Source organism: Pinus tabuliformis, chromosome 5_1, assembly GCF_031772625.1.
Source record: "Pinus tabuliformis cultivar Carrire ecotype Pingquan chromosome 5_1, CPIR1, whole genome shotgun sequence".
In the NCBI taxonomy this organism is placed as follows: Eukaryota; Viridiplantae; Streptophyta; class Pinopsida; order Pinales; family Pinaceae; genus Pinus; species Pinus tabuliformis.
This window is the reverse complement of record NC_142305.1, coordinates 66,332,022-66,347,717: the sequence shown is the minus strand read 5'-3', so window position 1 is coordinate 66,347,717 and position 15,696 is coordinate 66,332,022.

Genomic DNA, 15,696 nt, shown 5'->3' with positions numbered 1-15,696 from the left:
GGATTCTTTGTAACAAATAAAAACATTTATTTCTCAATCTATAAATCTAACTTATCCTCCAATACCAAGTTGTGCCTATCAAGATGAAGTCCTCTTAGAAGATGCATATTTGACCACTTGTAGAGTGTATATATAGCATGTGAGTTCAACTCATTTGGAATAAATCCGAAGTTTGATCTCAAATTTGATAAGAAGACATCTACACAAGTGAGAGTCCAAGAAGGAAGTCCAAACAAATAGCGAAGGAAGAACACCTTGAAATCAAAGTATTTCGACTCACATGTGAAAGGAATTAGGGTTTTAGGTTGGGCTAATTACAGGGCTGAAAGTTGTAGGATATGTTGTAAATCTAAAGTTACATGACTGGGACCTTGATTGGAGTAGTTTGTGAGAATTTTGACCTTCATTGTCTTTGGAGGATTTTTTCTTTTTTGGATGAGATCTTGTTGAAGGGTTGACTTGGTGGTTGGGAGGAATTTTGGCTTTGGCCTTTGGGTCTTGGAAGTCTCATTTTAAAGTATTCTTTCTGGGTTTTCCCCTTGGAGGGATCGTTCCTTGGCTTGGAGCCTATATCTTGTCTACTTTTTCTTTTTGTGATCTTCATTATTACGGTAATTTCTTGATGAACAAGAAATAAAAATCTAATAAAATTCCAACTAACATCACAAGTAATTATCAAGGAAATTCTACTATAATCTACAAGAAATTTGATTTCCAACACATGCTACAATTCTTGACTGAGCACGAGATGCAAAATTTCTTAAAGATTTACCAATTCATACACTTCCTCCATATTGAATAATGACAACAACAAAAGCACTTTTTTTTCAAGATAATGTTGAGAATTTGGGACTGGGCAAGTGAGTTGAGCATGTCAATTATGTGGAAGCTCTGCTAGAATTCCTCTAATTGGTCATTTTTGGCGAAAGCTCTCCAGGATTTCGTCATGTAGAAGTTGTTGGTGTTAACTGTTGTTGATTAGAATTGGTGTGTTCATTATCCAAGGCACAAAAGAAATAGAAGGAGAATCCATTCATAAATCTAAGTAGCTCAAGTGCCCAAAAACCATCATAAGTTAGAATGTGAACGTGAAATCAAGTGATGGAAGCCTGAATTTGTTAAAGAACACAAGAAAATGGCAGTAAATAGGAGAAATTCAAAGTTTTTACAAGTTGCGTCGACATAAGGGGAGAAGTTTCTCTTGAGTTCTATCAGTATACTTTTTATTTTGAGAATTATTTGGAGTTTGTATTTTATACATATTGAGTCTGGTCAACTTAGTATGTGAATGTGAGTTTTCTAGAATTGAACGAAGATGAAATATTGAGACACCCATATATGAACAATCATTGACTCATCTCATGGAAGGACGAGGATACTTGTTTCTACTTGGATGGGAGCTCATGGTTTCATGATTTTGTTGTTGAAATATTTGATAGTTTATTTGTTAAGTACTTTTTCCATTTATTTATAGTTATGTTTGTAAAAAGGTGCAGAACCAATCAATGAATATACTAGCATAATTTAAATTAATGGTTCTCGATATTCTTCGGTGCCAAGAGAACATATCACTAATTTGATTATGTGATTTTGTTATATACTAATGGGTATTATTATTCTTTGGTGCTTCACGAGGATCAATTATAGGTTATTTTTGTGAGTATCTAAGTGTGTATGTAAAGAAAGGTCACTTATATAATTGGCTATTGAATACACTCAATATCTAGACAACTTACCTATACAACTGAAAAAATTGTAATTCGTTGCATTTTGATAGATGGAAGTTAGCCATTGAATGGTTCAATATTGAGATTTTCCTTCGGGAGGTTAAGCAATGTCCCTGATTTAGCTAATTTATCCCTTTTTAATAGAAATCGAATGACACTAATCTAACTTTCTAACAATTTAGATTATTTTTAAACTTTCTTTAACAAAATATTACAAGTTAAATATCTTAGAGATCTAACTTCCCTTGGTGAACAAATTAGGGAACCAACTCCCTCAATAAATGAGTTTTAACCCAATAGATCAAAAATGGTCTTGGCTTGTAAATGCTCCTGCATCATACTCCCACAAAAAAGAATGAATTATTCATCACCTCCTTAACCCTTGCACTATACTTGATAAGGTCTAGTAGTTGTTCTATCCATTTAACTTGATATTAAATTCTTTACCTCTCATCATTTGTAGGTGTATCTATTGTAACAATGTATGGTTCCTTGAAAGGGTACATCTCTATTACATTGAAAATTGGTGTTATTACAATGTCCTTTAGAGATTCATAAGCATAGGAAGAAAATTTCGGTAAATTTTACATGGAATAATTTTCCTAATAATCACAATGTAATATTGCTTCCTTAAACTTTGATTTAAAAAAAAAAGCTTCTAAATATGTTTTCAAACATTTGTACATATTTTGACAAAAAATTATTATCACTACTATTATCAATTTCTTTAAAATTTATTCCATAAAAATAAATCCCCTTCCCCTTATATCATGGATTAATATCACTACTGAAAATATAAATATCCTCTATTGAAATTAAAACAAGGACGATTGCTAAGAAACATGTTCCTGCTAAGTAGGGAGTGTACATTGTTGAGTACTAGTATACTAGAAAAAATGGAATTCTTGCACTCAACTATGTTGACCGATTCGGATTTGATATAAATAGAATCAAGAACAGTCTGCGTAGGTGGAATCGTTATAGGCCGGGAAGGAACAGTGCCTTTGCAGGCATAGAAAATGCCTCCTTTGCATGCAAAATCAAAAGTGCGTTTGTGGGTGCAGGATCAATGTCTTCCTTTGCAACATAGATACACCTTTGTCGAAAGAGAGAAACACTTATCACATGTTAGTTTACCGATGATAGATCCCGCCACCCCTCACGCAAGCAAGTTTAGTTGCCTTTCTCCCTATACCTTGACATGATACATTGATTGACATTCTTCGAGGGTTTGTTCCATGGGCTGGTTCCAAGTGGGTCAAATGTCCATTGTATTGTTTGATTGCCCGGGCGGGCATGGTTGAGAGAGTAAGGGGGCGTCACCACGAGATGATGGCTCAAGGAACTGGATCAATACCGCCCGTGATCCCTCTATCTCTGAACCGAAAAACCATTATTTAAGGGAATCTAGTTACCCATTTCACCCTCGTTGTTCGTGAGTCCATTCTATCTAATAATTGCGAGGAATTTCCATATCCATATCTATATCCTACCATGAGATCTGCGCTCGAGGATAGGAAGTGTAGTTATTCTCCAATTCCATCGTTTTGACTTGGTTTCAAACTACTAAAGAAGCAATAATCTTCTAATTCTTCTACTTCCATGCCAGGACTTTCAGAAACATTGTGAAAAGATGAGTGCAATAAAGAGATTCCCCCATATGAAGCCCCATTCACTTTATAATGATTGGAATCAAAATGCTTTTAGAAATGCAAGAAATTTTATCAGGCCTTTCCAAACCTATTATAATTATTCTAGTTGAAAGGGGAAGACAACTAGAGACCAAGCTAAGACCAGTAGCCTAGCCTAACGTCAAACCCCTGAACTGCACTCTGGATTGGAATCTCTACGGGACGGAGAGAAGGAGAAGGAGGTGAACACACAGGAGAGACAAAGGGGAACGCATGGGTAACTGGAACAATAGGCGGATCTATTAGGAGTGGTATTGGTGGGATGAATTCAGATTATTTTCTTCCTCAGCTGATGATGCTCAAATCACTTTCATCCTAGGGGATTTAACATCTTCTGTTACAACTTGACAATAGATCCTATTTTCGTAATTGATGGCAACGCTTGCTTATAACAAGAACCATTAAAGTATTCATTCCCCACCTAGTGGCACAGGGTTATGGGTCGGGGAAGTTAGTGGTTGGAAAACATGGATTTCTTGCACTCAACTATGCTGACTGAGTCAAATCTTATTCATTTAAAACCAAGTAAGTAGAATAAATAGAAGGCAGTAGCACCAGCACTTGGGTCCTCGCAAGCTCCATAATCCTAGATTTACAGTCTTACATTCACTGCCATGGCAATTCATGAAATTCTAACACAAACCTTGCACATTATCACTTCTCATACAACAGTCAAAAAAAATTTGGGGCCTATTCTATATATTCTTATTGTATCGCTTTGAAAACATGCTGGTACTGTGTATGATGAGGCCATTAGTTTCCACGTGAGCCATAAGGTAATAAGCAAGTAGCAACTGGGATGGTTTTCACTCGAACAAGTAGAATATAGACCTATGAGCAGATAAGGTTTGATGGAGTTTCTTTGTCAATTGGGTGAAGCTATAAGAGGTTAAATATAGACCCACGAGAATGATAGATATAGGGCATAGTTGGCTCAATGAAACTAGACTAAATCTCCATTAGTTTTGGATCTTTAAGAAGAGAGCTTGATGTGAAATCCGAGTTAATTTATTAGGACATAAACTTCAATCCTTCCAAATTTTTTTGAACCTTCCCCATTAAGCTATATACAACGAAACACATGAAGAATTATTTCCTATTGGCCAAATTCTTTCTCTGCGCCACCCTTAGAAATTAGGTGTATTATATCTCACAACACCGAACATTAAATTTAGATTATTATTTTTCCATCCCATTAGGCGTATTATAGCTGACAACACCAAAGATTAAATTTAGATTATTATTTTTACTTGTGGCAAGGGTGGACCATGTAGTGTGCGAGTTGTGACCTCATATGCATGTATTACACTTGTATATGCGTCTTTCATACTAACTATTCGAATTCCACCTAGTCCCTTAGCAGCTAGAACCTTTAGCTTGCTTTGAATTCCACATCATCCCTTATCAGCCAGAACCTTTAGATTAGATCTTGAGAACTTCAACACAGGATCGTGAAAACTATCAAATTGATTCTAGAAATTAAAGAGGTATTTGTTCGATCAAACCTGACTGTACCTATCAATTATGGTGGCTGCAATTATGGTAGAGTGTGTGGCTACGATGGTGATTTAAGAGCACATTGTACGAAGGTGATTTGAGTGCATATTGTATGGGTGATGTTTGTGATGACCGTTTTGGTAATAGTGGTCATACGGCGTTGCTTCATGGGGTTTTCTTGCACTCTGCTGTAAATAGTATTAGCTCTCAACAAATAATTTCTTCAACAGATTTGCTTAAGGATCTGCCCCATTCTCCCTAAGGAGAGAAGACTAACATGTGGGATACTCGATTTGAACATTCAACTTGCAAATTCAAAAGATGAAAGAGAGGTTAGTTGCTCTTACTATCCAAGCCTTAAGGAAAAACTGTTTAATGGGCAACAAGAGAATCTCAGGCTGCACAAGAAAGGGTAATAAATTTTTTCACACAACAATAGGTAATATGCATATGTTGGAGAAGAAGAACACAAAATCGTACATCGTAGTCTGTAATTTGGATCTAGAAATTTTATTCGATTAGCTTTCTAGTTGATAGGTTCTAGAAATTTTATTCAATTAGCTTTCCAGTTGATAGGTTCTCTATAAATCCTATATTGTAGGGTAATATTCTTGTTTACTATAAATTATACTCTTTATATATATATATATATATATATATATATATATATATATATATATATATATATATATATATATATTGCATCATTGTTATGGAATTTTGCAATCTGCTTTAGCTTCTGTATACAGCTAGCAGTTAAATATAAGATGAACATGAAATATGCCTTTAGATTTTAATATGATCCTCATAACCTATCAGCCACAAGTAATACCCTTCTCATTGTCTCCTAATAGTTTGTCTGCAGGATGGGAATGATTGTAATGCCTCTTCGCGTGTTTCCTTTTCCATATCAATGTGATCTAGGTAAGTGCATCCTCCGCCTTTATAAGTTAAAGGGATGCTTGGGACTCTGATGCCTCGGTGAAAAATAAACAACCAACCGCTTAGTAAATTGATAGGTTCAAATCAAATGGAACTTATTGTATTATCATCCTTTCTTCTCCTCGTTGCTTTGTATTTATAAAGTTTCATACTTGATCATCATTTATAAGAATGAATTTGTAGGGCTTTATCTGGTCTTGAGCACGTCTCAGGTTATAATAAATGAAAGAGCTTATTCATGATAGCTTCTATCTCTTGTGAGAGGATGAAGAAGATTCTAAAATCATTTTATGCTTATGAGCTGATTAATACTCTTTTTAAATATGTCCCTTCCGTGCTTCTTGCCTGCCTACCTTCCTTAAGACTCACATAAATGAGTGAGAAATATGTCCCTTCCTTTCTTCTTGCCTGCCTTCCTTACGACTCGGATGAATGAGTGAGAAATTCATAAGCAACTTCTGGATGGTCTTCCTTGCCAGTTCGTTTGTTGGTTCCCAACTTCATTCTCTCTAAAGTATACTTTGCTGGTCTGGTCTCCCTGTGCTTACTTCTTCTTGTTGTCTCCTTCGCTTCTCTCATAGAAGAAATCGTATGATTATGTTTACTTAAATCATAGTATTATGCTTACTTAATTCATAGTTTATAAAGAACCTCCAGAATCACTACTAGCATGAATGAGCCAACTGCAATTTTTAATTCTAATTAAAAAAATTCAAGTTAAGATTCATTAGACTATTATGACCGAAATTATAAGTTGCCAGTGTAGATGAAGAGGTCTCTCACATGATAAAAACATATAACAATGAAAGAGGTAGTTCGTTACCTAGTTTGAGTTTTGAATTTCAGTTTGATTTTTCATGTATGCAGGTAACATGCTATCTCTTCCCTTCCATTTTCAAAAAGAAGTTAGCATCATCAATAAAGCAGAAGAGAAGTTTGATGTCATACAAAAACACAAGTTTGATGTAATACAAAAATAGTGAGAGGCATTGAGTGAGAGGCAGTTCATTACATGAAAGAGGTAGTTCATTACATTCCATGAAAGAGGTAGTTCATTACCTAATTTGAGTTTCAGTTTGAGTTTTCATGTATGTAAGCAGTATGTTGTCTCTTCCCTTATATTTCCTTTGTTCCCTTCTATTTTCTCTAAAGAAGAGAATTGTTCCCTTCTATTTTCTCTAAAGTAGATAATTTCAGTGTGAAAGAAGAGAAGTTCACTTTCATACAGAAAAAGTGAAATAAAATCATGTTCCAACTTGGTTGGAGTCTATCCCTATAAAAGTATAGGATAGTCCGAAGTAGTGCTGTCAACTTACTATTAAGTGTACCACACCTCTATTTACATGTAAACATAAGAACAGAAGAGGTGTCATGTAAACAAAACAAAAGATTGCAATGTAAACAGAAAAACATAAGATTGTATGACACCTAGAAGCCGTGGCAACTGCACATGCAGTGGTGGTGGCAACAGTACATGGCAACAGTACATGGAGTAGTGGGTGGTTCTCTGTTATACTAAATAGATTTTGATTAACATAAAATGTTTAAGATTTAATGTTGGCATTAGTTTGAAGCTAAATTTCGAAATGTGAAACGAAAATATGATATAACTTATGATTTCCACCTCCCAGCTTGGGAAAAAGCCAAATAAGATGATGAAATGGATGAATTTTCAAACAATTTAGATATTCCATATTAAGTGGTTATTCATCATGCTACTCACATTAAATAAATGCTAAAAGAAAACATTTGGATTACTATAATCCTTTCCTTGCCTAATAAGAATTTCTTTGTATATTAAATATTTTATAACATAACACTAATTATATAATTATACAATTTGTATTTTAATATACTAATAATAATGATAAATTTATTATCTTGAAAAAGCCAGCTGAGTGTTTACCTGTTTCTGTTTCACTTCAATAATTTTCATGCATGAACACAAATTTTACCCCAAGCTGTTTCAAAATGGATTCAAGATGGTTTTAATACGCATCCAAACATAGCTGAAATAAATCTGACTGGTCTGTGTTTCCATGAGGCGTTATCACCTTCTCGGAGGAAATGAGGTTCAATGTCATAAAGCATTGGGAAATATTGGATGGCTTCAAGCGTTCTAAGACGATGTAGATTTGACGATACGGAAGTTAATATCTGATGGCTTCAGATGTTCTAAGATGATACATAGATTTGACGATATGGAAGTTCAATCTATCTCAGAGTAGATTTTATTTACTTTTATCAAAACTTTTAATGAGTTCAAACAATGTAATAAAGTCTTCATTAAAGAACATGTTATCACTTAGAATTTTTCCTAGAAGTTATCAGAGAAGAAGGAAAAGACCGAGGTAACTACAAACCAATCTTTTAAGTATATGCTCTAGCCAACCTATGACTCTCTTTATGTTTTATTTTTGTTTGCTGAGATTTTAGGCTAGATCTTAAAGTTTCAGGGGGGTTTTGGATTTGTATTGGAAGTTGGATGGTGGAATCCTTTAAACAGATGGATAGAATGGTGTCTCTAGCTATTGGGCTATGGAGTCAAAGAACTGCAACAGAACTGGGATTAAATCATTAAAGGGAGTGTTCAATGGGCAAGCTAGTAGAGTGAAACATAGGTTTTCAGGTCAAATGGGTGAAATGAATCTTAACTAGGGTGAGAGGGCACTTAAGAGTCTTCAAACAGGGACTAAAAGGAGGAACAGAGGATGATCATGAGAAAAGTACAGTTAAGAATCCTTTACTGTAGACTACAGGGAAACTACCTGAACTAAGGAGCAATCAAGAATTCCTTAACTTAGATAATTTTAGCCATAAAACATACAAAATGCCTAATTGTCAAAACAGAGTGTAGTGAAGCAAGTTCTGAGATATCATTCCATATTAAATACTTTAGATTTCATATACATTTAAGATTATGGAAAAACTTTTAAAGAAAAATGACAACACAAAGAAGATACTTGTTTGTAATTCTCACTACACATGAATCCAATGAAATGTCTTTGCTTTATTCAATAATCCAGCTTGTTGGTCCAAGAGTGATACAATAGCTTACAATCTTTGATCAAGAAAATTATAGAAATTTCTAAGAATCCACCATTACATACTTCGAATTGTGAAGTATTTATACAAAAACTTATTACAAAATATTTCAAAACAACTTGAGAGACAACTAATGAACTGCTTCATGTTGTCCCTTTCATTATGGTTGTGCTGGCCTTTATTGTTGAAATATTAGCCTTTTAATCTGGCTTGCGGTTTTGGAGTTTCACGCTGGAGTCTTCTTTACTTTCATCTTTCAACTGATACTCTTTAACTCTGATACTCTTTGACCCTGCTGCCTGTTTTCATTTTTTTAACTGGATGCCTTCATTTTTACTGTATAGTAATTTTCTGTTGTACCATTTTGCATCTGGTAATTTCACATTCACCATTCTTCTATAGATTTCATCAACCTCAGTATACTTTGCAAAATTTGGCTTGGTGAGGAACAAATGTTTTACCTCATGCTCAAGGAAAAACAAGTTTTCAAAGGTGTCATATAATACTTTTCCAGTTGGCACGACTTTTATGGATGAGGAACTCGCATGTTCCTTAGCCAATTTTCTGAGTCTATCACCATAGTCCAGCTGTGTCATTAGTTTATCACTGATGACGATAGGACTGGGCAGACCTTTCTCCTTCAAAATCTAGTTTTAACATGAACCTATCTATGGCTACCTGCATATTGTGGCACTTTTCCTCCAAATTAAGAATAAGGTTCTTTTTGGAAAGGACCTCCTTTATTTCTAAAATGGCAATTGTCCTATATTCCATATTTAGCTCTTGGAGCTCATATCTGTTCTTACTGTTGAGGAAGTGGATGAGTCTATTTGCATCCTTTGGCTTATTTCCCAACTCTTCCTTCACTTTTTGCATAGTTTCTGTAGATATCTTTACCAGCTCTATTTGTTCAAAAATTACTTGGATTGATGGCCAAATATCATTGACAGAGTCAATGATATTGGTCCACAACATTTCTTTGGTTTGTCTAAGTGGTTTCTTGAGTGTTAAATCCTTCTATAGGATTTTGATTCTCTCACCCATTCTATGGGCCCTTTGTGTTTCTTCTTTCTCCTTCAGTTGGGCATGTCTGCAGTCTGTTTCCAGACCTACAACCTTTTCTCTTAACTTGTTCATTACATTAGCCTACATCTCTTCCATGGCTTTGACAAGTTCTGCTGCTTTCTCTCTTGATGCACCTGCTACTGATGTAGACTCTGTTGTTGTTGGCAAGGCTATTGCAAGTGGATTTGTAGGTGCCAAAGATGTTGCTAGTGTGGATGGCACTACTATAGAGACTGTGGGGATAACTTTTGTTGAAGAGGTGGCCACATCTGCCTGTAATTGGATCAAAGCATCCAATTCCTTTTCAGTCACTTTACGTTGGTCATTCAATTTCAAGACCAAGTCCATTAGTTCTTCATGCCCCTACTGGGCTTCTAGGACTTCCAATGTTTGTGGATGTTGTAGCTGAGGTATTTTTACCTATTTCTTTAATGCAGCTATGTCATCGTTATTCTTTTTGATAAGATGTTCTGTGGATTTTGTATCCTTGGGATTGTGTCCAAATTCAATTACTAAGTCCTCTAAGGACTTGATCCTTGTGTCCTTGGCCTATGAGGAGGCTTTCTCCAACTGGAATTGTGCTGAGATGTTGTTCAGAAATTTCTATAGCTAATGGGCAGCTATGGCTTTACCTCTCAGGGTGGAGTTTATCATCTCTCCCTCCTGTTTGTGTAGCTCAATCTGGTCTATGGGATGGATATCGCTTGCCAACACTTCGAAATCTACCCTTTTGAAATTTGATGTATTTGGTTGTTGGGTTGTAGGCTTCATAAAGGTCATTTGCAGCTTCCCCTATTTAATTTCAAAGCCTGAAATTAGCCTTGTTTGATTAGTAGGAGTTAGCTTAAGATATTGTGCATATGTTTGGGCCTTAAGCCTCTAATTCCTAGCCTTGATTTCTTTATACCTTTCCTTGATATCTTGGTCTTTGTAAGCTGGCATTCTGAAAGAAGACACTTCAACACTGAGCTGCCTTTCCAACATTTGAGTTTGTGATGTGGAAGGCTCTTGTCTACCTACATATGGAGTGGTAGGCCTACTTTGTTCTACTCCTGCATTAGTGACTTCAGCTGAGTCTCTAGTAAACTCTTGCTCAGAGGCTGGATTTGGCCTTTGCCTCTTGTTTGATTCTTGCTGTAAATTAGAGGTGGCCATTCCTGAAGTGGAAGGCCCTTCTCTATTTCTTTTCGGGATATTCTCCTCATTCTGAGGAGTCTACGTGACTGGAGGGGTGCTCATGGTAGTCTCTGGTCTTTCTGGTACATGCAAAAAAGAGTTGTCATCAAGCTACTTTTCTAAATCAAAAAGAGATTTCTCAACATCTATTCTGGTGTTGTCCTGGTCTACTAGGGTACCTTCCACCCATTCTGTTTGATTTGCATAAGCTTCTATCTCAGGTATGGGATGGTGAATGAAAGGTCCTAGCTTGACCTTTTGCTTCTTCTTTGTGATGAATTCCAAAGGATCATATCTCTAGACAAAACTTCTTTGGAACTACATATTCTATAATATTAAGTCTGCCTCTTACCTAGCCTCTTTAGAGTTGCATATGAAGGGGCCTAGTTGGTCTTTTATTTTGAAATTGGCCTTCTTCTTGCCATTGACAAAGTTTATTTCATCTGCATTGATAATTTTCCTATAGTATTCTAATGCAAACAACCCTATTGGGAGGTATCTTGGTAGATTGTATGGTGCCAACATGCAACCATATATCTTGATTTCTATATGGTTCTAGTAAAGGTACCAGTCACCAACTTTGGTTTGTTTAGATAATTGAAGGACTCTCTTTATTTTTGGACTGATTCTTGGAGGTGGGCTTCCAGTCAACACTGTCATGACTGGGTGTACGAATATATCAATAAAATCAGAGTAAAAGTATGGAGACTAGTATTGGTGGATCAATGGGGTCCAAAAAATGACTGACCCGCACTGACCCTTGGTGTCCAGCTTTTGAAGGGTGAATGGGAACTTCTCTAATTGATAATAGAAGAACATATGGCATAAAACTGAGGAGTACTTGAAAACCCTTTCATTTCCCATTCTTGTGAACTGCTCATGCATTCTTTCAGCTATGCATGTGGCAAAGTCATAAATGGTTGCAGGAGGCTGTCTTGGGGTATAGATGGACATGAAAGCCATGATAATTTCATCAATGTACTCACTTGTGGAGTAACCCGAAACACAAGATATCATGGCTACAATATTTCGGCCCCAAGGGGAAAATATAGCTGCTACATATGCAGGGGGGTCTTTAGGGATGTGCTTCTCTTGTATGATGAAGGTTGGTGAAATTGGGGCAATTTTGTAGAGCTGAGTTTGGGATATAAGTCCAAAAAGTCTCCAATTAAGAGGGGAGATAGGTTTGGCCCTGGTTGGAGCTGCAAAATCTCATTGATGGACTCAATAGTGATGGTGAAAAGGACCTTCTGGTCAGGAGACATGATGGTTCTGTGACTGGGGACGTAGCAAGCATAGCACATATGCACAATTTCAGGAAAAATGTGGACTTGGGGGAGCTGGTACTTGGGAAAATTTGACTCCCAAAGGCCAATTTCATCTGCATGGTTCAGGAACTTGTCCCTACTTTGGTGATGTACTTTGAGTAGGAGCTCTATGATAGTGTTATCTTTTATCTAGACGTCTGTGTCAGCCAGGGGAAGGTGCTCCAGGTCTAAATGAGGTGTAGTGATAGGCCTCACATCCATTTCAATTGGGGTAGCCATACTCAGTTCTTGTGGATTTGAGTGTGGGGGGTGATTTAGAGTTTTTAGGGCAACGAAGGTTTTGCAGTGGTTTATGGCTCACAGTGTTAAAATTCAGGTAAATTTTATATTTTTACTTAATTAACAGTGTGAAATAGGGTGAATTGACTTGGAATTTGACAATGGAGCTGGAATTCCATGATTAAATAGTTGGAATTGGGAGGAATTGACTGTAAATGGTGGTTGAAGATGTTTGCAGAGTTTTGTATGGTACTGGTACACACTGGTGAATGAGCTGGACTATCTGTAGCGTCTGTGAAGCAATAGCATAGGTTTATGAGTAATTAGGCTGTTTGCAGGGGTTGGAATGACTTTCTAAATTCTTAAAGGCAAAATACGTGAAAAGAGTGAAAATAGGGGTAAACGGGATTTTATGGGGAAAACGGTTAATTTTGGCGGGTTTCACTATTTGATGAATAGTGACAGTTTTCGGTTAAAAGGGGGCAGTGGTTTTGGGAGGGCCATCGCACCACTTTTTTGGTACGGGTGGTATTCGAGAGGGGTCGCCTGATTCCATTCAGTGATTGACACGTAGCGTGAGGGGCTAGCGGGAAACCACCTTATCGAGCAGGTAAAGGGCAGACATCAGGTCGGCTTGATATGCTTGTGGGGCATTAGATGTGGAGGAGGGACAATCGACGGTGATCGGAAGATGGGAATTGCTTGGGGGTGAATGATGTGATTTGATGGGGGGCCCGGGGACTTAATCATTGGCGATATGAGATTAATTTAGAGCCTAATCTCATCGGGGACCTTTTAACATAGGATTAAGGACTGAGGATGGGTTCTTTTAAAGTTTTTCAGGATAAGGGGTAGTAACATAGTTTATAAAATAAACTAAGGGGTGGGGTTGTTTTATATAAGTGGGTTAAATATATATGGGGTAGTGGGTTTTTCGGGAAGTTTATATATTGTAATAAAAAAGTTAATATGAAGCGAAATGAGCGGAAGGGCATTGTGCCTAGGTGTATGAAATGTTGTGTATTTTCCATATACCTAGTACTTAGGATAAATGTATTTGGTGGGTTTTTTATACATCAAACATATTTATAAAGGGGTTTTCCTAGGAAAAAGAACTTAACCTTAGGAAAATGGGTTTTGTGAGGGGAATGATTGAATTATGATGAAATTTAACACCTTTCCTTCTTAATTCATCAAGCCGAGGGTTCGGTCCCACCAGAAGACAGCGAATGCTCTGAGCTTTTTTGACTTAAGAACTATAGGCATTAATATTTTTCTTATGGAAGGGAAGTTAGTGAGTGTCATAGGGGTTAAACTGAATGAGGGGATGTTAAGTAAACCACATTGTGAACCATTGCCTTATTTTGTTTCCCACTTATGCATATTTAAATGATGCATTTCGAATAATGACATCAGTGCTTTCTGTATCAATTACATGACATTTTTGCAACCTTTCTACTACTTACCCACTTACTCATCCTACCATTTTTTCTTCACTTTATTTGGGTGCATTTAGGCTAGCAAACCCTTATCAATCTTTTCTTTTCTTTACAAAATAAACTATCCTATAAGGGATCAGATTAAGCTGATGAGATCCTTTTATTCACACTACCTATCTAATGATCTACCAAGATTACACTATTTGGTCAAATTTATTCACTACCTATGAAACATAAAATTCAAAGCATGAAATGGCCAAGTTTAAACATTTTGACTATTCATTGATTGTGGCATAAGTAACAAGCTACACACAATAATTTATTATGCATAAAAAGTAAATAGTAGTGGCATTTTGACTTGCACACTTTCCTGGTCTCATTTGTCTTTTGGGGTTCATTTGTTTCTTTTTTTTGACCTATTTTCATTCTTTTTTTCCTTTGATTATTCTTTTAGGACATACCCTCTTTACATTTTTAAATTTTTTATAATATGGAAAACATTTGCAGGAAGCAAAGGTATGTACAATATTACAAGGCTTAACCTTAGTCATTTAAAATTATGACTCCTATTGTTATAGGAACCTAATAGTGGCTCCACTTGGGGATGGCATTTCTTGGTGAAATGTCAAGAAATTTGTAGATCAGTAGCCTTTGAATTTCTGTTGATGTTAACTTGCTAAATTATCATCTATGCCTCTGCATTATTGATACTTACGATAGTGAATCTTTAAAGCTTAGGGTCTTCTCTCCGGGCTTCAATTTCAATGACCACAATCCAATACAAACTAAACTTTTTGAAGAAAAATGGAATATGTACAATGGAAAGTAAAATTAGTAGTTAGGATCAAAATAGTGTTTGAGCATTCAACCATTCACTGGTCCACCTTCTGCTTCTGTACCATCCATTTCTCTTAAGAAGAAAGCATTATTACCTCTGAAAGCATAAACGACATATGGGCCTTTCCATAGGAATTCAAATTTCCCATGTTTACCTTTATCTTCCCTCCTTGAATCCCATTTTAATTCTTTGTCACCAAAGTAGAAATCCTCAGCCTTGCTTCTCTTGTCAAAAATATTTTTAATCCTTTCGTACACAGCCTGAGATCTAATATATACTTCTTCCGTAGTTTGTTGAAGATGTATTGTTTGGTTGATTCTTCTTTGGATACTATTTGGTTCAACCAACAAATCTTGAAGTAGATTCATCATAGGTGTTCCCAAGGAGGATGGAATGACAGCTTCCATCCCATAAACTAGCTGGTAGGGAGAGGTACCAATTGATTTACTTGTGGTTAGTTTGTCTAACCATAAGGCATTGACCAACTTTTTGTTCCATTTTTTCTTATTATCATCTAACAAATTTTTGATGATGTTCACCAAACTTTTGTTCAAGGATTCTACCAGTCCATTTCCTTGAGTATAATAGGTTGTGGAGTGGCCCAGGGTTATATGATACTTGTTGCAAAAATCTATCATTCTTTTGGATTTAAAGGTTGCTGCATTATCAATAATGAGCTTATTTAGACATCCAAATCTTGATAGAATGTTGGTTTCAAGGAAGGTTATG